We start from the raw sequence: 26,319 nt of genomic DNA on the forward strand, positions 1-26,319 counted from the left end.
ATCCTGGCGGCACGGGCAGCGTGCAGAGCCCCCTGGCCGCTCCGCATAGGAGCCGGACATGCCAGCCGCTTCTGGGAGCTACCTGAGGTAAGTGCCTCCCGGCTGGAGCCCGCACCCTGAATCCCCTCCCACAGCCCAACTCCCTACCCCAGGTCGGAACCCCCTCCCGCACCCTAACTCCTTCCCAGAGCCCACACCCCAACCTCAACCCCCTGCCTCAGCCCTGAGCCCCCTCCTGCACTCTGAACCCCTCACACCCAGCCCAGAACCCCTTCCTGCACCCCAACCCCCTATCTCTGTCCGGAGCCCCCTCCCGCACTCCAAACCTCTCATTTCTGGACCCACTCCGGAGTTCGCAGCCCCAGCCGGAGCCCTCACCCTCTCCCGCACCCCAACCCACTGAGCCAGCCTGGTGAAAGTGAGTGAGGGTGGGGAAGAGTGAGCGACGGAGGGAGGCAGGATGGGCAGGGCCTCAGAGAAGGGGCAGAGCAGGGGCAGGGCCTAGGGGAAGGGGTAGGGGTGGGGCAAGAGTGTTCGGTTTTGTGCAATTAGAAAGTTGGCAACCCTAGTTCTACTATAATGCTCGCCCAAAATAAAAGCATTTCAGAGGGACTCCTCTATCTAGATAACCTTTTAAACTATTTAAAAAAAATCCTGTTCCTACACCACTTGTTAATTTTATGGGTGAATTTAATGCTCTTGAATTGTTCAATTTGTCTATAGCTGGCAAAGTGCAGTCAGGCTTCCTCACGCACAGCGCTGACCTGCAATGGCCCTGTTCTTCAAGTCCCAGGTCTCGTTTGAACAGAGTGTTAGTTCTGTCAAACTGTGTGGTGGTTTTGTGATGTCTGAGTATCTGTTAGGGGCTTTCCTTCTTTGTTTTTTTTAAACATGGTATAGTGCCATCTGCTGGAACAGTACAGGGACCACCATCAGAAAAAACAAAAGCAGGGTCTCCACCAGGTACCATGAACCATTCCAGTGACGGGCACAGTGTTTAAAATCTCTAACTGTAGGACCACATCCTTTTAAACTGTTCCTGCCTGCAGCATCTCCTCTACCATGTCACAGGAAGAGATAGTGATTTGTATGTGAATCAAAGTTGCAATATGTAATTACATATCTGATTATGGAGTGAGGTACACAAGGAAGGAACAGTAAACTGCAAATGAAAAGTAAATCAGGAACTAATTCTCTATTACTGTATAAATAAGTGTAGTCAGTTTTTGTAGTTATACCAGGAAAATGCAAGACATATTGTAGTTCCAAAGATGCAGACTGGTTAGGATGATGTCCCTGGTTTTTGTACTGTCAGCAGAGATCTAACAGGCTGACTCATTTTTGTATTTCTCCAATATTTCTGCTGCCATTAAGTAAATCAGAAAAAGATGGGAAATGTTATAGGGACAGTGCCAAGGATGACCAGCCCAAATTTTTACCTATCAAATGATTTAAAAGAATTATACAAATGTAGCTATTCAAAACAGTTTAAAAAAAATTTTAAACAAATTTTTTTCCTCATTTTTGTTTGGAAACTTGAAACCACCACGAACATTAGTTTCTTTACTGACATGCACTGAAAATAGTCTTCCTTTGACTCACTCATTTCCCTCCCAACAGTAAGGAAGAAGCCTATGAGAAGTGAGGAGGGAGGTGTGACAGATTCCCCCCGGCGTACCACCTGGAGCTGGGGTACCATTGAGCCCCTCTGACCCACCAGCCTGGGCTCCCTCTCACACTGTGCTGCTGTGACAAGCTGTAAAACCCTCCAGCCTTCACTTTTACCAGCATTCATACAGTTAGGGCAGGGGTTCCCAAACTTGGTTCGCGGCTTGTTCAGGGTAAGCCCCTGGCAGCCCACGAGATGCTTTGTTTACCTGAGTGTCCGCAGGTACGGCTGCTTGCAGCTCCCAATGGCCGCGGTTTGCCGTTCCCGGCTTTGGGAAATGGTGGCCTGGCCCATGCCACTTTCCGCAGCTCCCATTGGCCGGGAACAGCGAACCGCGGCCACTGGGAGCTGCGAGCAGCTGTACCTGTGGACGCTCAGGTAAACAAAGCATCTCACGGGCCGCCAGGGGCTTACCCTGAACAAGCCATGAACCAAGTTTGGGAACCCCTGAGTTAGGGACACACACAGCTGCAGTTACATGCAGGCTCTCTGACCAGCCCTGTATAGGAAGGCCACAGCTAAGGCAACTCCCAGCTCCTCAGGCACACACCTCCTCAGGAGCATAAACCCAAAATTATACTGTCTTGTGCTGCACAGGGAACGGTACAGCGTAAACTCATAAAATTCACCCTCTCCCTCAATATGGAGAGGAATATGCAACTGCCTTTTGCCCCTGAACTAAGATTCCCATACACTTCACTCCAACTCACTGGTTTAGATAAAGCAAAAACAAGTTTATTAACTACAAAAGATAGATTTTAAGTGATTATAAGTGATAGTGAACAGATCATAGCAGATTACCTAGCAAATAAACAAAAACACAAACTAAGCTTAATATACTAAATAGATTGGATATGAATTAGCAGATTCTCACCCTAAGAGATGATACAAGCAGGCTGCAGATTCTTAAGGGACAAGCTGCACTTGCTTTACAGCTTGGAATCCCCAGGTGTTCCATTCACAGGCTAGAAATCCCTTTAGCCTGGGTCCAGCACTTCCCCCAGTTCAGTCTTTGTTCCTCAGGTGTTTCCAGGAGTCTTCTTGTGTGGGGATGAAGAACACCAGATGATGTCACTCCCTGCCTTATTCAGGTTTTGCATATGGTGGGAACCCCTTGTTCCAAAGCTTGGTTCCCAGACCAGTCTGTGGAAAAATACTGACCACCCTAGATGGAGTCTGGAGACATGTGGTCTCATCACATGTCTTTGTAGAGTCATAGAAGTCATTACTTGGAGGCTGTCTGTAGCATATTCAGGAAGGCTCCCCAGCTGGGAGATAAGCTTCTCCTAAGGCCTATTGTTTTTTTCCTAATGGCCCATTGCCCTGAATAGGCCCTTCCCCACCTACTATCTAGACTGAAAGCATCTGGTCTAGTGAGGATTACCCAGGTGTAATTACGTTTGAAATTCAGATACATAGTCAGTATTCATAACTTCAGATACAAAAATGATGCATGCACACAAATAGGATAATCATATTCAGCAAGTCATAACTTTTCCAGTGACACCTCACATGACTTATCTTGCATAAAATACATTATAATTATGTCAATCATTATAATATCACTGCAAAGAATATGGGGTGCAGTATCACAGGAGGAACAATTTAAAAAACTACAAAAGTATTATGCTATTCAAGATGTGGGCATACCTTATTGAATAACTGTGTGACCATATTAGTCACCTTTGTCCTTACTTTCGCCTCTATTATTTTTCCCTATCACCCCTCACTTGTATCATATCATAGTTAGACTGCAAAAACCTTTATGGGCAGAGGCTGAATCTTTGCTTGTTTTGAAGGCACCTATCATGTTTTGGGGTGCTTGAAGTAAATAAATATTAAATAATAAGAATAGTAGCAGTTGCTAGGCATAATCCAGCTTGCCTGGGTGGTAACTAGCACAGTTCTCCAATGGATAGTTATTTGGATTGAATCTTTTCATTTTTGCCATCAACTTTTTGCAAGTGTCTGTCTGGATCCTTTCTGGCCCCTTTGTATTTGTAAATCTAAAGTATTGTCATTCTTACACCTGCAGAGTGAGAGAGCCCATTAAAGCCCTTGAACAGAAAAGCCTCTCAACGGAGCTGGATTCTGTGCATTTTTGGCATGCCTTTGCCAGTAAGGTATTTACATGCTTTAGAAAGACATTATGCTTCCTCCTATGACAACTAGTGTTCTTTGTTTGAATAGCTGAAATAGTTCCATATCATATGGGCAATGAGGTCATGGTGGAATGTCAAAATACTTTGTTCATTTGAGGTTTGGGGAGTTTTTGTAGCCTGTTCCAATTTCTAGTTCTCATTACTCAGTTGCTTTTATAGGGTTAGTAGCCAAAGGAATTTAACCTTGTGCTGGGTCATACAGTTGTGTACTGACTTTTTTATAATAGCTCTGAAGTTACTGCTAAAAGCAATACTTTTGCAGGATGACATTGCTCTATATGGTAGCTAAGCAGGTTGGATGGTCAAAATAAAATGCTCAGTCTTGGAACCTAGCAGTGGAGCTCAGTCTTGGACAAGGTTCTCAGACAAAAAAAGACAAATTTCCTAGATTCCCAGTTTTCTTCCCCTTTCCTCCAAGCAGGCATAAGCTGGGAGAGGTGCAGAAGCAGCATGCGGAAATGGCACTTTCAGACCAAGTGCACAGTGGGATAATATAGGAGGGTTAGGTATAGAGTGTTTCAAAATAGGGACTTGAAAGAGACCCAGGGAAAAAAGACTACTTGGGCCTAGAATATACTAAGGGAAAAACAATATGGTTTATTGAAGACTGACAGTCAGATGACCCCTGCGACTATACATTTTGTATTCAGATATACAATTTGAGATTCATGTTCAGTTAATAGTAGGACATTTGAGACTAAAATTGGCTTTTCATTAATATTTATGCTGATGTACCTCACCCCCATGAACATTTGTTGAATACAGTCACGGAGCAGTTACAAAGAGGGGGGTGAGGTGGACAGCTATGCCACCTCCATCCGCTCTATATCACCTGAGAATTCCCCAGAAATTACCACTACATGGGGGTGGGGGGAATCCTCTGGCAAGTTTAAGGTCATTTTGTGCAGTTTACGCAGTGTGCAGTAGCCTAAATGGACCAGAGAATCCAGCTCACTCGAACTAACTTTACCCACAAAAGAATTATGAGAACTATTTTCTTGGCAGAAATCCAAATTTGAAGTTCTCTCTGTGTTATACAATCTGTTTGGGCTGTGATCACTTCACAAATCAAATAGCTTGATTCCTAAATCACTTGTCTTGTGCCCAACAGGCCAGAGAGCTGGGTAAGCAGCATTCTCAGGGTTTGGAAGGTAGTTTTACACAGGGTCAGGCTGGGTCAATACTTGGGTAGGAGACCTCCAAAGGAAACCCATGTGCTGCTGCAGTAGCAAATGGTGTTGGCAGTTCAGTAGGTGGCAGTCTTCCCTCTGAATCAGTTATGAACCAATGTCACAGTATCATGTTAGGGGGTACAGGAGACAGAAAGGTAAACCCCTGACTAGAGTGCTATGATCCAGGCATAGCTGGACTTGTGATGCTGTTTGTGAAAGGGGGGGGGAGGGATAGCTCAGTGGTTTGAGCATTGGCCTGCTAAACCCAGGGTTGTGAGTTCAATCCTTGAGGGGGCCACTTAGGGATCTGCAGCAAAATCAGTACTTGGTCCTGCTAGTGAAGGCAGGGGGCTGGACTTGATGACCTCTCAAGGTCTGTTCTAGGAGATAGGACATCTCCAATTTAAATTAACCCTGCCATTCAGGGTGAGGAGCAGTAAACTAACCCCTTCAGATTCACCAGCTATTGCGACACAGGCACCAGCTTGTGCTTTGCCCCAGGCCCTGCCCCCTTTCCCCAAAGCCCCACCTCTACTCCACCCCTCCAATTCCAGTCCCTCCCCCAAGCACACCCCATCTCTGCTCCTCCCCTCCCAATACCTCCTTCACACCACAGAACAGCTGATCACAGTGGGCAGGAGGTGCTGGGAGGGAGGGGAAGGAGCTGGCTGCCCGTGGGTGCTAAGCACCTGCTAATTTTTTCCATGGGTGCTCCAGCCCTAGGAGCACCCATGGAGTCAGTGCCTATGGGTTGAGATTGAAAACTGAACTGCCAGGAGACTGGGAGGAAAGACAGAGGGGTAGAAGCCTGGGTGGGAGTGAGGAGAAAGGGCCAGGAGACCAGACGTGATATGGACTTGGTGTTGGGGTTGGGAATTGTGGGAGGAGGCATTGGAGCATGTTGCAAGACTCCTGGTCTCATAATTGGGGAGACCTGTGGTGGTCAGAGCACCCCAGGAATGATAGGGATGGAGGCTGGGATAGAGGGAGTACAGAGGACTGGGGTGAATAGAAAATGAGAGAATATAGAAGTGCAGTGCAGGGGACAAAGGGAGAGATGGAAGGGTGTATGGGCAACTCCCAGAGCATGAGAAGGAGAAAGAGAGCGTGTAGAGAATTGGTAGACAAGGGATAGAGAGACATGGAAGGAGGGTGGAAGGGACATAGGAAGGCATGGAGGAGACAGTCTTATCCACATTAAAAACTTGAAATGTTTACATTATAGATGTTTTGCTCTTGTGAGTCTCTCTTTCCTCCTAATTTTCTTTGTCTGTTTTTTCTCACTTTGTTTTGTCCTCTTTCAGTATTTCTACCTTAGTCCTTAATTTTTTCCCCACCGGTTGCTAATTTTCTTTCCATTGCTTTACTAAAATGACTGCAGTCACCTAAAGGGAATGGGACCCCATTATGCTAGGCCCTGTATGAAATAATGTACATATAACACATGTACTGTACTATACTTAGAAAAACATACAGACTTTTCTTCCCTCTGCTCTGGAAAACGACTTCCTGTTTGTGCTGTCACTGCACTGACCTCTTGCCCTTCTTGTTCTGCTTTTCATAGAATCAGGGAAATGGAGGGCAGGAAGGAATCTCAAGAAATCATCCAACCCAGCTCCCAGTGCTGAGGCAAGACCAAGTAAACCTAGACCATCCCTGATAGGTGTTTGTCTAACCTGTTCTTAAAACCTCCAATGATGGGAATTTGACAATCTCCCTTGGAAACCTATTCCAGACCTTAACTACCCTTATAGTTAGAAAGTTTTTCCTAATATCTAACCTAAATCTCCCTTGTTGCAGATTAAGACCAATACTTCTTGTCCTACATCCAATAGGTATGGAGAATAATTGATCACCGTCCTCTTTATAACAGCCCTTAATATATTAAAAAACTGTTATTAAATCTTGTAATCTTTCTTCATGGGTCAGGTTTTCTAAACCTTTTATCATTTTTGTTGCTCTGCTCTGGACTGTCTCCAATTTGTCCACATCTTTCTTATTGTGTTGTGCCCAGAATACAGTACTCCAGGTGAGGCCTCGCCAATGTCAATTATCTCCCATATCTTACGTAAGACTTCCTGTTAATACACCCCAGAATATTAGAAAGATATTGTCACAGCCCCGGCACATTGTTGATTCCTATTAAGTTTGTGATTCCTATAACCCCAAGAATCTTTTCAGCAGTATTACCATATAGCCAGTTAGTCCCCATTTTGTAGCTGTGCATTTGATTTTTCCTTCCCAAGTGAAATACTTTGCCCTTATCTTTATTGAATTGTTGAATTCAGGCCAATTCTTTAAATTGTCATGGTCATTTTGAATCCTAATCCTGTCCTTTAAAGTTGTTGCAACCTCTCCAGCTTGGCGTCATCTGCAAAATCATAAGTACGCGCTCCACTTCATTATCCAACTCATTAATGAAAATATGGAATAGTACCAGACCCAGGACTGACCCCAGTGGGACCCCACTAGATAAGCCCTCCCAGTTTAACAGCTAGCCATTGAAATCTACTCTTTGAGTATTGTCTTTCAAGCAGTTTTGTACCCACCATATAATAATTTCATCTAGACTGCATTTCCTTAGTTTGCTTCTGAGGATGTCATGTAGGACTGTGTGAAAAACCTTACTAAAATCAAGATATATCACGTCTGCTGCCTCCCCCATTATCCACTAGGCTAGTAACCCTGTCAAAGATGGAAATTAGATTGGTTTGGTGTGATTTGTTCTTGACAAATCCAGGCTGGCTGTTCCTTATAACTCTATTATCCTCTGGGTGCTTACAAATTGTTTAATAACTGGTTCAAGTATCTTTCCAGCTATCAAAGTTAGGCTGACTGGTCTATAGTTTCCTGGATCCTCTTTGTTCCCCCTTTTAAAGATAAGTACTATGTTTGTCCTTCTCCAGTCCTCTGGGACCTCACGCATCCTGCATGAGTTCTTGAAGATAATTGCTAAGGGTTCTGAGACTACTTCAGCTAGTTCCTTAAGTACATTAGGATGATTTTCACTAGGCCCTGTTGCACTGAATACATCTCACTTATCTAAATGTTCTTTAGCTTGTTCCTTCCCGATTTTGGTTTGCGTTCCTCTCTGCTTTATGTTAATATTAATTGTGTTGAATATCTGGTCACCTTTATCCTTTTTAGTGAAGACTGAAGCAAAATAGGCATTAAACACATCAGCCTTCTTGATGTCATCAGGTATTAGCTCTCCTTCCCTGCTAAGTAAAGGACCTGCATTTTCCTTCATCTTTCTCTTGCTCTGATATATCTAAAGAACCTCTTCTTATTGCTTTTTATATCTAGGTGTAACTCATTTTGTGCCTGACCCTTTTGTCCCTACATGCTTGTGCTATTCTTTTGTACTTCTCCTTAGCAATTCATCCCTGTTTCCACTTTTTGTAGGATTCCTTTTTGATTTTCAAGTAATTAAAGAACTCCCACATTATCTCTCATCTATCCTTTATTCACTCCTTTACCCCAGGCTCTCCCTACTTTTCTTTTCCCTGCCCAAAATTCTCCCCAAAGCCTGGGTCTATTCCTGATGCTGGTGCCACTGCTGTGCACTCCCCCCCCTCTAAAACAGAGGTTCTCAAAGTAGGGGCGTGTCTCCATATTCTAGGGGGGGAGTGAGAAGCTTTAGGAGAGTGGTGGCTGCTGAACACGTGCCCAGCTCTGAAGGCAGCACTGCCACCAGCAGCAGCACAGAAGTAAGTGTGACAATACACCATACCATGCCAGCCTTACTTCTGTGCTGTGCTGGCAGCAGCACTGCCTTCAGAACTGGGTCCCCGGCCAGCTGCTGCCACTCTCCACTCTGTCTTCAGAGCTGGGCAGCAATATATGCTTGTGTGGCAGAAGCAGGGAGGGGTGGGCGTAAATTACTACAGATGCAAAGAATGGGGGGTGCAATCAAATAAGTTTGAGAACCACTGCTCTAGACTATCACCGTTGAAACTGCTCGTCATCTAGGGGGAGACAAAGGGGAAGCATCACAGAGCTCTGTGACTGTTGCTGAGGGGGAAGACGCCAAGCATCTATGCTGTCTGTATTGTGGAAACTACGATAATTTATACTCAAAGCTTCATAACTTGGCCAAATCTGAACCATTTTCATCAGAACATCCAGAGGCATTTCTTCTTGATAAAGGCCCTCTTCTGGCCAAATTACAACTTTCCTCCCCCATGAATTTCAGCTGTACAGCTGTTTCGAAACTCACAATAATGGGTATAGTGTATCTTTCTCTCATTCTCTTCAGACTTAAAACTGAATTATAGATGGAGAACTGTTACAAAAAGCACTGGTCACTGAACAATTGTCGGTAACGGTAGCCCCTTGCCAATATAACTTGTATTTTCAAATGAACTCTTTGCAGGGTTTTTTTTACGAAGTGTAGTGACTGCTGCTTTTTCTTTGAACTTTTAGACTATTGAGGAGAGCAAAATGAGTATAGTTTTCTTTTAAATAACATGACAAACATAGGAGTGAAATTTGTCACAGATAAAATGCAGACTATGTTTATAATGTATATAATCTTTTCATTGATATATGGACCTAAAAGAATTAGTCAGTCCTTCCAGATCTGTATTTATTTTCATTCCTCTGAATCCCTTCCAATTTCTTGATGCCATTTTAGTACTCATGTACCCAGAATGGAAAGTCATATTATAGGTATGATGTCACCCTATGACAAGGAACTGTCACTTTTCTGGCGCTTGCTGTGACCTCTTTGTGTATGTAGCTGAAAAAAAATCATCTTTATTTTTTTGCTGCCATTATCATGTTACAAGCTCATATCCAATTTTTTGACTGTTATGACACCTTCGGTAGGCTTCTGCTGATTGTTACCAGGAGGGGATAGTGGACAGCTCATTAGGGATATGAGCTCACAGTCAATGTGACATGACAGCAAAAAGAGTGTAAAAGGACTGAATTCTGCCTTTGGATGCATCTATATGAGTTCCCACTGAAATCAATGGGATCATCTTCTAAGAGGAGAATTTGGTCCAATGTGATTTGGGGCAGCATGCACAGAGGTATATTTAGATCTATGAATTACTTGAATGATGTTTAAAATCATATTTAGCCAGGAAGTTTCCTACTGACTGTGTGTTAGGCAGAGGCCAAAGAATGTAAATAATTCCAGCTAAGGTGTCCATTAATTCTATAAGGCTCTATGTCCACTTATTTTCTATGGTAGCATAAGAAATAATTTCTTTTTTCAGATAGTAACTTGAGGATTTTGCTAAACCCCCCAGACAGGCAATTTTGGACTGTTTCAATCAAACAATGTTGTTGATTGAAAAACTGCCAATGTAAACATGGAAAAAAGGCAGAGAAAATGCTTTTGGAGGATGATAGGAAACAAAGAGATAGTAAATTATATGATGAGGTTTCTCCTAACCCCTCATATGTCCCCTCAGAGGCCCAAAGTGTGGCTCTGAGGGCAGAATTTCTTCATTATGCACAGAATCCCAAGAAAATCCTCTAGTAATCCCTTTCCTCACATCCCCATCAGACTGTGAAGAATTCTTCTCCATCCTCCTCCTGCCATCACATGCAGTGTAATCCTTCTTTCCCTGCGTCACCCGTTCAGTGATCCTTCTTATTCTGTATGATCACATGCATACTATATACCATAGCTTCCTCTAGCGCTCCAAAGGTAGACATTTAGTAAGGGAGAAAACACTTTCCTTCCCCTCTCTTCCCACCTCCTGTATGTTCAAAGGAATCTTATTTTCAATCAGGGAAACTAAGTTTTCTCCCAAATCTTTCTCAAATTAAGCCCCACCTCTCTCCTTCTGAGACTCCAGGATAATGTTTATAAAAGCTATTTGAAGTTGTAACAAGTTCAAAGGTGGTACAATTTTATTTAATTCTTTAGAATTTGTTTCTATCTTCATAATCACTTTCTACTCACTACTATACCCTTCCTCACCCATCGTCCTCCAAGACGGTAAGTAACGCAATCCCAGATTGCAATCCCAGGACACTTTGAATGAACTAACCAGAACTACCTTATTCTTCCAGCTCCCCCATGTATTCATGTCTGTGCACCACACAGGAAGGCATAGTATTGCAAAGTCAGTGTGTTGCTTAGTCACAAGGGAAGCCTGTGCTAGCTTGTAGCCTCAGGTAAAGTGCTGCATTCTTTCAAGTAGGAGAAACAGAATAAAAATGAAGGATTCAAATATATATCCTCATGGACCTCCTCTGAAGGGCTCTCTTTTGTCGTTTGTTTGTTTCAAAAACTTATTTTCAATCCTCAAGTGATTGGTATAGATGCAGTTCACACAGCACCAGCATCGTAATCACTCCTACACACACCCTGCAATATGTTTCCGACTTTCAGAAGAGCTCTGGTTCTGTATGTAATCCATCAGTTTACAGGGAGTAGAATTTTGTGCCAAGTGGTCTCAGAAGCCTGTTGTGTCTAGATTACACTAGTCCTGTGACTGGAGAGGGTGGGGGGAGGGGGAAGCAACAACCATAAGAGAAATGGAAATAAGAAGGCCTGAGGTAGGCAAGATCTTGCCTCTCTCTCGCTCTTTACCAGCTTTACCTGCATATTCTCCTCACAACTCTTTCAGAGTGTTTCTGTCTCATCTAGAATAGCCGCTTTCGTTTTTAGTGGAGAAGACTCAGTGTGATGGTGGGGGTGAAGCAGAAGAGAAAGATTTAAATCAAACCCAATTACCCGATTGATAAGCTTCCCTTCCGAATCATTTCTAATACCCCTTTCCTTCACCCCCTGCCCTGGCTGATTGCCAAAAGGGAGATTCACTAAGCAAGTGTTAAATTGCTGAGCAAATCAAGGAGGATAGTAGATTTGACACCTGAAAGGTCCTTTGGGAGGAGAAGCTTCCCTCCAGGCCGTTCGAAGAATGCCCCCAAAGTAGTTAGCTCACCGCCTCCGCCCATGCCAGCCTCATTCTCAGGGCTTTAACAGTACAAAACAGTACCACACACACTACTAAAATGTTCCTCACTGTCAAGAATTAGCTCCTAAGAAACTCAGGAAAGTATGAAGACTCTTAAACAAGCTGAGAAACATATGCCCTTTCATTAACCTCTCTGTGGCCAGTAAAAATTTTAAAAAATAAAAATAAAAGCTCAATCAGCATTTCATCTGAGACTCTTGAAGCTGCATGTTAGTGTTGTGGCTTTAGAAATAATCCACCTAAGAGATTACCTCAGCGTGGTTGTGAGATAATCTTGTAAACCATTACATGTGTTCAGTCCCTGTCTTCAAAACACCTAAGCTCGCCCCAGGGCTCTTCCATGCCACGTGAATAATTCATGAAGATGTAGGGAACCTCCTGCATGGCACCAGATCTGATCAAATCTTCAATTAGTCAGAGTAATGTATAAATCAATGAATACAGCAATTTGGGAGGTGGGGAAGCCAAGGGCAGGAGTTCCAGCATGATACACAGAAGAGGAGACTTGACTTGCCACAAAGATATTACGTACAAAAAGTGTGCCTTCCTCACACATACAACTCCTTAATCCAACCTCTGTCCCTTGTAGAGAAGCTGTGTCTAAGCTTCCGTTTCCCATGTAGCCATTTTATAAAAAGACACAGGGTATATGTGAAGCAGCACAAGAACACAGGCATTGCTCCATCTAATCTGGTATCCCGGACATTGCTGTACTGAATCAGATCAGTGGTCGGTCCATCTAGTCAAATATACTGTCTCCAACAGTGGCCAGCACCAGATGCCTTCAAGGGGGAGTGTGTGTGTGTGTGCAAGAAACTAAAACTATTAAAATAAATGTTAGAAACTATTTAAGAAACCTGAACAAATACATTTTTAAATTTAACAGAATAAAGCAAATATATATATAAAAATGGATATGGTTATAAATAGCTAAGAGTTAATAACAGAAAACAAATAGAAATGGGCAAAAACAATTGTAAATTAAAAAAATAATTAACTTTATTTTTTATCTTTACCAAATGTTTGGAGAAACTCAGATGGAAGGTGCTGTGGTATTATGATGTCTGGTGTAGAGGGTGGGGTGATGATGAAGTGTTTGAGGTTAGGATTATACACTGTATTTTGCAAGCGGAGCTGAAGAGTTGCAAGGTTTGCTCCTGGAGGCTGCCTGCACTAATGTCGCTTCATCAAAAGGGCTAGAATCAGCATGCTTTAGTTAACTTTAAAAGGCCTGAGTTGAGTTTTGAAGGGTTCCCCTGAGCGGTTTCATCCATACAGTGGATTTTAGGCTTAGCTAGAGGACAAACAGTTACAAATAAATGCTCCCTCACCATTCTGAGACATCAAACATGTTACATCCAAAACAAACAGGGCCAGCCATTTTAGTAGTCTGAGCCATGCTTCTGGATAGGAACTGGTAGGGGCTGGGGAGAGGATGGGAAGGGAGTAGGGTGACCAGATGTCCCGATTTTATAGGGACAGTCCCGATTTTTGGGTCTTTTTCTTATATAGGCTCCTATTACCTCCCACCCCCGTCCCGATTTTTCACATTTGCTCTCTGGTCACCCTAGAAGGGAGGCATTTCCTGAAGATTTTATTGAATTATTAAAACTGCAGTGGGGGCATGAGAGGGTCAATGCTAAGAGTTTTTATTAAAAAAATAGACTAAAATGTGTCAGTTAACTCTAAACTTAGGAGTCTGAACATCAGAAGGTTCATAAATTGCACATGTGCTGCAGATAATTATCAGTTTAATTTGATACTTCCCACAGCGACAGAGCTGACGTCAGAATAGTTCAACTGCTGTCTTTCAAATGAGCCTCTGACACTGAAAAAGCCCCCCACTGCCCAGCTGCCTTTATGGTATTAACATTCCTCCTGTGCCCCCGACACAACCATATACACAGAGATGCCAAGAAATTACTCAGATTGTATATCTTAGACTATCCCAAACCTTAAATCTGTGGGAGATGAGAAGAGGCTAGCCAGGTCCCGAGTTGCTGTAAGCTTTTGTTTTTGTAGAGGGACCCTCACTTCCACTACCCGTGACCTGAATAGCGAAGAATTGTGAAGGAAAACCTGATCTGAACAGTGCTCCTGAGAATCCTTCAAAATATGGTCTCAGAAATAAGTGTCAGATTCCATTTCCTCCAGTCCATTGGAATCTGCAGATGGCAGAGAGATGGCTGTTCCATCCCCTCTCCGCCTTGACCCTGGCACCCAGACAGCAACACCGCCAGGCTCTAAACTGGTTCATGACTCAACCGGCTACAGGTTCTTTGCCACGGGCTCTCTCAGGGTACACTCACTGTTCCATTGCAGCCAAGAGCGGCCTAATGTCAGGGGCCAAGCTGCTATGGGGGTTGAGTTACACACACACATACACACAGAGTTGCCATTAATCCAACCATTGCTTCATATCACTGTCTAGCTGGGAAAACGAATCTTAGAATTCTATGCATATTTCCAAAGCCATAAGGTTATTTGTGATGGCAGAAGGTAGATAATGAATCCCAGATCCTCCAAGAAAGTCATATGTATCCTTAACTAGAGACAAATGTGACTTTAGGGTATTGGCACAACCAATCACTTTCCTTTCATATTTTAAGATATATTTGTTTAATTCCAGAATTTCCCCAACAGTTACAATGTGCTTTTTTGTGTGTGTGTGACATATATAGGGAAGTACTCCGCCCCCCCCCCCCTTGAAAATAGATCCAATAAACCTGGTGGAATATGCTCAGTCCCAGCAATTTATTTGGATGGAGGAAACCAAGGAATTTTAGCAACCCAACCAGGGTATGTATTTTTCTCTCCTCTCAGACCAGCTCTTCCCCTCAGTCCACAGCTTCAAGACATTTGTATGGCTACCTTGTCTGTATGATTTTTTTTGTTTTATTTAATATTTTTATTAAATGAAGGGGGGAAGCTCTAACAATTACAAATAAATCACTTGCTTAGCACTTTTCCACTACCCCATCCTTGTGTAATAGAGGTTTTTAATTTATTCATGTATTTAATGGATAGCAGTGTGAATATGCTACACCCAGGGGTTCTCAAACTTCATTGCACCGTGAACCCCTTCTGAGAACAAAAATTATTACACGACCCCAGGAGAAGGGACTGAAGCCTGAGCTTGCCCAAGCCCCACTGCCCTCGGTGGTGGTGCCGCCAAAGTCAAAGCCCGAGCCCCACCGCCCCAGGCAGGGGGGCCAAAGGCCCAAGGGCTTCAGCCCCAGGCAGGGGGCCTGTAACCTGAGTCCCGCTGCCCAGGGCGGAAGCCCTCAGGCTTCGACTTTGGCCCTGGGCTTTGGGGCTCGGGTTTCAGCTTTGGCCCTGGACCCCAGCAAGTCTAAGCCAGCCTTGGCGACCCCATTAAATGGGGTCATGACCCACTTTGGGGTTCTGACCCACAGTTTGAGAACCACTGTACCAACATCTGACCTAACCTCTGAGACCTTTAAGTAGGTTGAATGTTTACATTAAACATCGTAATACATCATTACATCATACCCATTTGAAGGTTTCTGAAGGGCAGCTTGAAGTCAATAAAGTATTCTACTGTAGGAAATGTAGCTATTAATAGTTTCTCTGTCCATGCCAAATCAGAAACACAGACACCTAACACCTAAGAGAACAACCATGTTCAATTTATAGCAGAGCATACGCATGCTCTGTTGAATATTACAGAGACTCAGACTGGCCAACCTCTTTGGGAAGTTCAAATTACTTCCCACATGGGCATCTATTGTACCACTTCAGGCAGAGCTTTAAGTGTCATTTGTTTGTTTTAGTGAATGGAACTTCAGCTCCAGAACTTCAAACTATTCCCATAATAGCAGTTTAATTATCCAAGAGACTGACAATACATTTACATTTTAATTGAGATTAATGAATTATGCATGTTTCATTAGAACCTTTTGCATAGCTGGCGGACGAGCAGTGTGAAAGGAACAGTATAGAGGCTGTAGGAATTTATCTTAATGGAAGGAGAAGGACATTCTGTGTTTTCAATTGCATTTGATCTCGGAAATACAGCTACAGAAAGGTCACCCCAGCCAGGTGTACCCATAGAGCAATAGGGTGATGCAGAGCTCAGTTCTACTCAGGTCCACTTTGCATCCTGGCATGTGGGAGTTATGATCCCCAGTTTTGTCACACTAATAATGTAATATTTTAAATCATCTTAGTAAAAGTTTAGCCTTATGAGCATGTTTGGAGGGGCTGTGTACACTGACAATTCGACAGTGAAAAGTCTCCTATTCCTAGCTTGGTCTAGGAAGCTCATCAGAATAGCCACACTCATTCACAGGACCTTTGAGTTGGGACAACACTCATACGAACATCTCTAGTGTTGCCAACTCTCATGACTTTGTCAAGAATCTTGTAATACTTGGTGTCTTGCTTAAAGCCCAGCTTCTAGATGCATGAAAATCTCAGCTTTCATTTTTTTTTTAAAAGGAAGCTAGCCCTCATCGTTGCAGAGAAAAGCTTGAAAAAAATAAAACATCAGAAGACAAAAAGGCCCCCAAAGTTATTTTTTAAAATCTCATGATTTTTAAGCCAATCTTATGACTTTTTTGGCACTTGGAGTTGGCAGAACTGTATAGTCTTCAACATAATCATCTTAGTTCTATCCACCCAGAGCTCTAGCCCTAATGACAGGCCAAGTTTCTAAAAGAAACTGAGTCCTAGTGAGCTCCAGGATCAGTTCTAACTAGGGTCAATGAGTACCAGAAATCAATTGGGGCTCCAAAAGGAGTCAATAGAGGAGCATACAGTATAACAATCTTATTTATAATGGGTGCTCTTTGCATTTGTATAGAAATAACAGCTCATGACATTTCTATTTTTTATGAAATGTCTCTTCCCACTTTTGAAACATGCTCCTAATTTTCTCCCAGTCTCTAACTTCTTTATTGCATACCATTATAACATTTACCCATGCCTCTTTTATTACCAGTTACTAAATCACATTGAAAGGCAATTCAAATACATCAAACACATTCCTAATATTATTTTTCCATGTAAGCAATTGATGACACTGCCAAAGAGATGTTATCTGATCACAAACGCGAGGGTAGGTGGTGGTCCATGAGAAAATATCTCTTTTCAGATGTGGATTTCACTACAAAAACGTTTGAGGATCCCTATTTTAAAACTCTTAGCTACTTATACCCTCATAGGCAACAAACAAAACACAGTACTTGGTTACCATACTACCATAGCGTTCTAAAGGATTCAGTAAACTCTCTGATACTGATATGTTGATATATACCCCAAACTGATATTATCTTTTACACAGCACTGACTTTGGACTGCAGCCACTTTTCTACACACAATTTAGGTGCATGACCTGGACAGCTGGGCAGGGTCCCAGCCAAAGGGAACAAAAACTTGAAATGATGTTTTATTTTGTTTTAATATTACTAGCAAACTCAATGGAATACATATACAAGAAGTGTCTATTTGCTATTTAGAGATTTGTTAGTCACAGACAGGGCCGGTGCTACCATTTAGGCCAACTAGGCGGTTGCCTAGGGCACCAAGATTTGGGGGCGGCAAAAAGCGGCACCCCCAATTTTTTTTTTTATTTTTTTTTTTACAGTGGCCGCTGCGCTGAGAGGGAGAGGGAGTCTGAGCCGCCGGCAGGCAGCCCAGGGGTTCCCCTGGGTCAGCGTGCCGCTGGCAGCCCAGGTGTTCTCCTGGGTCAGCATGCCGCCGGCAGCCCAGGGGTTCCCCAGGTCAGCGCGCCGCCGGCAGCCTAGGGGAACCCCTGAGTCAGAGCTGCAGCACGGATCCCTGGGCTGGGGAGATGCTGCGGTGGGGTGCCTCAGGGTGGAGGGGGGGCGGGGAGCTGCCGCAGGGCTGGAGGGGGAGGGGCGCAAGGTGGAAGTTTCACCTAGGGCGCGAAACTTCCTTGCACCGGCCCTGGTCACAGAGGAATCTAGAGGGTCCGACCAAAGTTTCAGTGAGTCTTCCTTTGCTACCACCTGCCAGGGATTTAGTGAATATATGTTAGGAAGGAACAAGACAGAGAAGCACTGTGGATTCAGACAGTTTTATTCCTCTGTCCCCTCACTCTGCTTCACAGAAATGGGAGAGCAGGTAGATTACTTTTGAAGATTGGTATATCCTTCACTTGGTGCTGATGCTACCTTTATATTTTACTTTTTGACATCATAAAATGGTGACTAAAATAAATACATGAAAAAGTTATCAACATGCAGACTTTTTGGTAACAGTTTAAAGAAAGTATCCTCAATATCAGTGGGAGCCAAACTTTAGCCCCATAGAGTACAACATGCCTTGCAGACACCTTTGTCTTTAAAACTGAGGTACAGTTTGCACAGGCTGTGTGGCACAGCATCAGAGAAACCACTCAGATTAGGATGGAGCACTATATGCTAGACCCTAGAGTCTCTACAAGTCCTACCTATGTATCCAAGGTAAGAATGGCTGCAATCTGCTCCATTGCATACAAATCAGGTGCCGACTTTGGGCTCCTGCCCATACTACCCCCAGCCACACTGCTATTTTTTGTGCTTTAGCTTGAACAGAGCTTGTGTGTGTCTGTCTACTTGCACTGAGGCAGTGCCAGTGCTAGCCCATAGGAGGCCCTAAACAGGAATATTTCCCCCCACACACACACTTGAATTTTCCTCCCCCTCCTCCCCTTTGTATTATTTAAGGACAATTTTAATTGGCTCAGCAAGCAGGAGATACTCCTAATGTTTCTTTGTTATCAGCTTTTAATAAGAGTTTTCATGCTACAAATGAACTAAAGGAAAGAAAACCACTGAAGCCTTTAACTCATTTGTGATGGTGGAGGGAGATTTCCCCATTTCTCTGTGACCTCCAGGTGACATCCCACTACTTAAATTCAACTGAGGTCTCCTGGGCAGCTGCCATGCATAAGAAAGCAATAAAAACACTTTCAGTTGTTGATGCATCTGCCTTTGTTTTGCTCTTTGACTGTGCTCTCTGCTACCAGGGGGGGATGTTTGACGCAGACTAGCGTGACTTTGCATTTCATACCGCATGGTCCATTTAGCTGCTGTAACTTTGCTTTAAGCTGGTCATGGGGAAGAATTAAGCTCTTTTCTTCACAGACATCCAAATTCCCTCTAGTTCTCGTGAACTCCAAGAGAGAGAAAAGAGATGCGTTTCTGCCTCTTTCTGTGCAGTCCCATGTAGGGAGGTAGTTTTTATATTCAGAGTACACGCTGCACTGGTTCCCTGATTTTACCACACAGAAGCCTCTCAAGCCTGACAAAGCAGGCCTTGCCTCAGTGCCTCCCCCCACTCTCCTGAGATAAACTAGGTTTTCAGGGTACAATGAACACTCTGACCTTCTCAAAACACAAACTGATTGTAGCCGTGGGATGACAAAGCTGGGCTGAGACGTAGTTTTAACACAAGCCCCACAGGCCTGATTCTCTTCATTGGCTTGCCCCTTTTGTAATCATCTACATCTGGGCAAAGTTGATGTAAACAGCACAATGGCTGCATTTTACACACACTTTGCACAGATGTACACAACTGCACAAAGGCCTCGTGTTAGAAATGAAGCATGAGGGTGCAAAAGAATCTTGTTCAGTTTGAGGCTTGCTCCAAAAGCAGAATCAGGAATACCAGAGCTGCAGCCCCTGGAAACTGGAAATGGGTTTTTGAAAAGAAGAGACTCTCCTGAGATAGCATCAATTCTGTGAAATGCCCTACAGTAGTGAGAATCACAGCTGTGGTGTAGGGTGCCAAGTACCAACCTTCCCCACAGAACAAGAGGCCAGCTGCCTCCTTTCTACCACTTTTGGAATGCAAAGAACATACATATAGAACTTAGACCACCCCTACAAAGGAAGGGAGGTAATAGTCTCATAGTTTCCAGTGGTTATTAGCCACCATGGTCTTGATCACAGCCCTACCTGCTGCTAGACACAAAATCCCTCATATCTGGGGTAAATGAATAAACTTTAAGATCCCAGTTCTGAGCGGCATCTCTCAGGAGGCACAGCACTGGTGAAGTAAGCAAAGGTAGATTTAAAGCACTTTTCAATGTCCAGAATTTTGGGGCTAGTGAGAGCCAGTTTGGCAGCCCTCAGGATAAACTAGAGCTGACCCAATGGCTACTCTAACTTATGTCTGGTCTGTAGAGATCCCCAAAGGACTATCCAGCCACGACACAGAATAATCAAGACACACTCATCAACAACCCCTCTTTTCCACAGGCCTGCCCCCTGCAAACCATTACACACAGGGAGCAACAAGAGGCAACAAATGACTGTTAGGGTATTCCCCGTTGGGGAGCTCCTGGTGCTTTCCTACCCACGTGCATTGCAGGAGGTCCTCTCTCTCTCCTACAAATGAAAAACTCCATAATCGTGTAGGGTAACCACTATGGAGGTATGAAGTATTACAATATATTGCTTAACAGGAAGAAGGAAGGAAATTAGTACAAGTGCCAGGAGGGGGGCAACCAAACTAACCCAAACCACAACAAAATTGGGCATTTTCCAATTGTCATCAGTGAAATAACAGAGGGTATTTCCAGTCAAGCCACTCTCTAATCAAAAGATACCACACACATTCACAGTAAGGTCATCTAGGCATCACCGGCACAGAAGAAAGCATGGCACAGCAACATAAGCACACCAAGTTACATAAAATAGTATTGAGAGTCTGAGTTAAGGTATGTCTACACTGCAATCACAAAGTGAGATTGCAACTCTTGTAGTCATGTCTGTGCTAGCTTTAATGTAGCTAGCTTGCATACTAGAGCAGCAAACTCACAGCAGCACACAATTCAGCCCCAGCTGTCCAAACCCTCCAGAAACCCAGGGTAATTACTTGCACACTGCTGCAGCTTCTCTGCTCTGGTACTCAAGCTAGCTAGATCAAAGCTTGCTCAGGTATGTCTACACAAGCTGCAATCAACCCCAGGTCTGCAGTGTAGACATACCCTTACAACATAAAGCAAGGACATTCATACAGGCATCCAACATATCACTCCAAAATCAAGGTGAAGTTTTAAATTTACACCTGAACCATTCCTATAAGATCACCATGCATATATGCAACTCTAGAAAGGTCAAAATCTCCCTTGGGAACTGTACTTTATTTCTGCATTGACTGACTGTAGTTTTAGGGCCCAGCCCTGTCTTTACTTATGCCCTATGCATCTCTGATGGAGCCAATGGAACTGCACAGGGTGTAAATCAAGGCAGGTGTAACCTAGTGGGCGGTTTCACTAGCCACGGAAGGGAAATAAACCTCCAGGCATCCATATTTTCAAGGCCCTTTCCTCTGGGTTTATTTTATTGTCTACAAAACGGTCACAAAACAAAAACAAATCAACTGGTGACTCTGGGCAATAATCCCCACAGGCTGTCTCCACTTCCCCCAACCCAGAGGCGAGAAGGCACTCTCTTCTCCTTAGTTTTCCCTTTGAGCCTCACTTCCCCTTCCTTGTAAACTCTGCCCCTTTGCAGCCACATGAGTCCCTGTGGGACCAGTTAACCCTTTACTTTGTCACAGCAGGGTTTGCCTTAACGTGTTAATATATTTGCCCTGCATTTTCCCTGCTGCATCTTATGCCTGTTACATCTCATGTTCTGTCCTTGATAGTTCCTGAGAGTAATTGATCCCTATCCTCTTTATAGCACCTTGGTAAGTACTGTCTTTGTAGGTAGTTAAACCTCTCCCCTCCACCTCCCCGCCATCTCTTCTCCACATTGAACATCTCCAGTTCTCTTAACCTTTACTTCAGTGATTTTATTTTCTACAACTTTTGTCATTTATTTTTATATGCTCCTCCTCTGATTTCTCTCCAGTTGGTGTGCCCCTTTACAAATGTGATCACATGAAGCCTAACCAGAAAGCCAGCCAGTGCCAAAATAATTACCTCATTTATTTCACAAGAGATTCCTGTTAAGATAACCCTAGATGGTGTTTTCCTGTTCACAACAATGTTTTACCTCATGTCCAGTTTATCATCTCCTATAACCTCCAGATCCATTCCTGCAGCACTGCTGTCTAGCCAATCATGCCTCATTTTACTTTTGTGAATTTGATTATTTCTTCCTACATCAGCTACTTTACATTAGATTGTATCTCCTTTGATAGATTTCAGTCCGTTTTTCTTATCTATCAAGCTCATACTGTATTTTAATTCTACCCTCAGTGTATTGACAGTCTCTCTCCGTTTTGTATCATCCTCATATTAGATTAGTGTATTCTCCCCTCCACTCTCCAAGTCATTTATTATTTGCATTATAGTAGCATCCAGAGTCCCAAATCAGTATCGATCTCGATTGCACTAGATGCTGTACAGACATATACTAAGAGACAGTCCCTGCCCCCAAGTGCTTCCAGTTTAATTTAAGAACAGACACATGAAGAAGGTGTAGCAAATAATCAGAGCAAATGAGGAAATGTTTGAACTGTACAGAACTTGGAGTCAGTGGCAGTTCTGTCTTTAGGACAGCTGGAGCAGTCCTCCACTCACAACCAGAAGATAATAAAAGCAATCTCAAACAGATGTACCTTTTATCCCCATCCTGTGTATGTCAATCAGAGCAGTTCATTTAACACCAGAGTACTTCCCAAAGAAGGATCCAGGTTGGCAGCAGCTGCTCCGGTGCTCCATATGGTGCAGTGCCCATGTGCATTATTCCAGCATGTAGACTCGGATACCATAGCGACGGATGGAGTATAAATGCCTGGACAGAACAGATAAGATTGGTTAGGCTTCTGCAGCAGTAATAGCCCTAGAACTACACTGGATAGCCCCTCAACTACAGCAGAGGCCCAAGGATCACAGTCAGAAGGGCAGTGAACAAGCGAGCACATGTGCAGCTAAGGGAAGTTACAGCACCCACCCTAAGATGCCACTGCCCAGATCTGCACCTTGTGGGATCCTTCTTGACATTTCAGCTCAGTTCAGCACTCAAATAATAGTTACTGTTGAAGCTCGATTGTGTTTAAGCAAATGTGTGGTTGTCTCACAAGTGATTCTATGTAGCCACACTTCACCAGTTTATCTAGGAGTAGAGCCACTTATCAATAGCTTTATATTACAAGTACACTTTAAATGCCCTGAGTGCTGCAAATGGCAAGTACTCTACAACATGGCCCTGGACTCATCAGAAACAAATCATGGCAAACCCACTTAATTTTATTTCCTCAATGACAGCAGGATCAGTGAATAAACGAATTGTGGTGGACACAGCATATAACGTAGTGCACTCTGCTCACTGCTTCAGTTTTATTCACTAAGGAGTGGATTACAGCTGGCCTTCACGCAGGGGCCTGGTGGGGTGAGGCCACAATGAGCTATACTTCGCATAACCTGCAAAATAACCAGCCATAACTGCAGTCCATGAAGAGCACAGAGATTAGTTCCTTTGATGGGGAGCTTCAGAGGGGGCAGGAAAGGGAGGAAAGGACACACCCATACACACTTGAGCTGTCACAGTTGGCCGGCTGTGTGATGGGAGGGGGAAATACACTATATACCATGAAGGGAAGTAACAGGATCGCTACCTCTGTGGGCCTGGGAGTTCTGAGAGGCATTCTTCTTCCCTGAGGCAGAACGTGTCCTTGTACTTCCCTTGGGGACAGTGTGGCTACACAGCAACCCCAATACAAGACTATGCTTTGCAGGCATGACTGAGTACTAAATTCATCTTTGTGAAGACAGGCCACTTTAAGATCCTATGGGCTCCTCATGCCCCAGTTATACCCAGCATTGAGGACTTCAGTCATACCTAAGGTTTTGTGCAGCCCTTCTGCGTGGGGGTGAATTAGAGCCTAAGCTTGTTACCATCTGTTATCCTGTCAAAGAAAGAAAAAGAATTGGTTTGACATGATTTGTTTCTACTGTAACTTAAAGCATTTAACATACATTTCTGTCCAAACCATTTCCTTTATTCACTAAGGGTCAATCTCTGCCTCCTTCCCAGCTACGGCAGCTGGCAAAGTTCTGCTGTATGAGGAAGGGGGATAGGATTCCTAGAGCCTAACTCCTTAATCTGTAGGGCTGGGGTTAAAAGCTTTGCAGATCTAGGTCCATTGGCCACTCCGCCCAGCATTACAAAGAACATGAGCTGAGGACACAGCTACAGCTCAGAGACTGCCAAAGCAGATATGCTGCTCCCCTGCAGCATGAGTGGTAGAAACTAGGATTCTATACCCACACTCATTAAAATCTTTTGCACCAAGCCCATTTATTTAGGCATAGTGTGGGGTGGAGGGGAAGTTTGCCCTCAGATTTATTGCAACCTCATTCAGGAATTAAATTCCAGTAAATTGCTGGGGCATGATTTGTTTCTGAAACGCCCATGTCAGTCACACACTCTCTTCTCTCAGAAATTCACACTTAGAAGTACAAGGTGTCACGGAGTGTGGGGGGACACAAGGCCCTGCACCCCCAGCTTCCTGCGATTCACTATGACTCTCAGCCAGCCAGTAAAGCAGAAGGTTTATTTAGACGACAGGAATACAGTCCAAGACAGGTCTTGCAGGCACAGACAATAGGACCCCCTCAGTTAGGCCCATCTTGGGGTCCCAGGGCACCACAGCCCCCTTGAGAGGTCAGAGCCCCGTCTGCCTCCCAGCCATGTCGCCAGCCAGCTCTGAACTCTCTCTCTAGCCTTTGTTCAGTTTCCCGGGCAAAGGTGTCACCTGGCCTCTAACCTCTTCCTGGGTTCTCATGTTACATGCTCAGGTATTCTCCCTCTGCCAATCTCCCATCCCCCAATGCAGACCATCCTAGCCACACTCCCCTGTCAGCATTCAAAGACCACAGTAAGAACAGTCCCAGTTCGTCACACAAGGGTAATTTGCCTTCTATATATCACTGCCTTATGCCTAGGAATTTCAGCTCTCATGCCTATAAAACAACCACTTTTCTCTAACTCCACTGTCAGAGGACTGTATTAGGGCATGTCTACATGGGGACACTCAGGAAAGCTAAGCCAAATTAATTTAAGACGTGAAAACTCATCATTAACTACAGTAAAATACACAAATTTCCATCTGTGTTTTGGAGCAAGTAAATCACACAGATATCCTCTAATCTGCTCTGTATTATTTTAGTAGTATTTACTGTCCAGAATAGGGAATTTCTAGATAATAAATAACCTTCTGGAACAGGGAGATCAAAATGTCCTATCCCAGATAATGCCAAAGAATAAACCTTTTGTTTCTAGTCCTTTTCTCCTCAATAACTAAGGCCTGGTCTGCACATAGTTTCTGTACTGCTTAGGTTAGGGGTGAGGATTTTTTACTGAAATAGTTATACCAGTACAACTTCAAGTGTGGAGAAAGTTATAGGCAGGGCTTCTAATAATATGTGATCATGTACTTAAAGACTGTATTATAATGTAATGCAGACACACAAGGCAGCTGAATTAAGGATGCAGAGGCAACCTTAATTCTGGTATTTCCTAACTTTTGAATGCTTGACTTTGCAACCTAAGTAATGTTCTTTTAATTTATTTATATGTTTGCATCTGTATAAAGGTGTCTTATATAAGAATAGCTTATTCCCCTTCCTGTATTATAATAAATTATACCAGTATGAGTATCTTCACACCAGTATAACCATCTTCGCACCAGTATAACTGTATTGCTTTGACAACACTGGTATAGTTAAAGTAGTAAGCTTTTGTATGTTAACAAGGTTTTACTTTCTAATTTGAGAGTGAGTTGAAGACACACATTATGTCCCAGCTTTTACAGCACCATATCTCTTCCCTCTCTCTGTTCTTTAATTCTCCTTGTTTAAAGTTTACCTTCTTCTGGCTGCTTTCTGAACCGAAAGCTGAGTCAGTGTGGAGAAAGAATCCAAAATGGAGGACAGACCTTTTATGGAATGAACCTCCTCCCACAGGTGTAGTTAGGTTAAGATGGAATGGAGTGAGAGAATGGTCATGCCCCCCCCCCCCATAGTGTAGACCTAGCCTTAGGACCAGTATTTTGTATGGTGGGGACATGATGAAAGAACAAGCATTTTGAATACACTTGCCTTGCCCAATAAGGGCAATAGATACTCTTAGGCCCCAAATTTCAAACCAGGGTGCCAGAGTTAGGCTCGTCAATCCATATTTAGGCATGAAAGTAAAAATGGCCTGGTTTTCAAAGGTAGTTCCAGGTCCCATCAACTTAATGAGATTTGTACTCACCACCCCTGAAAAGCAGGTCACTTTACTTTTACAGAGGTGCTTGGATATGGCATTACGAGTCTAATTTTACATATCCAGGTGTGAATTTTTTGACTTTACTGTGATTTCCTAAATGTGGATGGTGTGGTTTGATTTTTTGGTAATGGCTGCTTTTTGTTATTGACTTTAACTCATCTTGGGCAGTACAATGTT

The 26,319-nt window shown here is 43.6% G+C and overlaps 1 long non-coding RNA gene across 1 annotated transcript; it reads right to left on the bottom strand.

Moving 5' to 3' along the window:
- Nucleotides 1-16,396: 16,396 nt before the first annotated feature.
- Nucleotides 16,397-25,960, bottom strand: LOC135977405 (uncharacterized). The gene is made up of 3 exons (XR_010594884.1): nt 25,738-25,960; nt 23,710-23,776; nt 16,397-22,662 (listed from the first exon to the last, which is right to left on the bottom strand). It is a non-coding gene; the product is annotated as an uncharacterized LOC135977405 (long non-coding RNA).
- Between the last annotated feature and the right edge of the window lie 359 nt (nt 25,961-26,319).

This window comes from Chrysemys picta, chromosome 1 (genome assembly GCF_011386835.1).
Source record: "Chrysemys picta bellii isolate R12L10 chromosome 1, ASM1138683v2, whole genome shotgun sequence".
NCBI lineage: Eukaryota > Metazoa > Chordata > Testudines > Emydidae > Chrysemys > Chrysemys picta.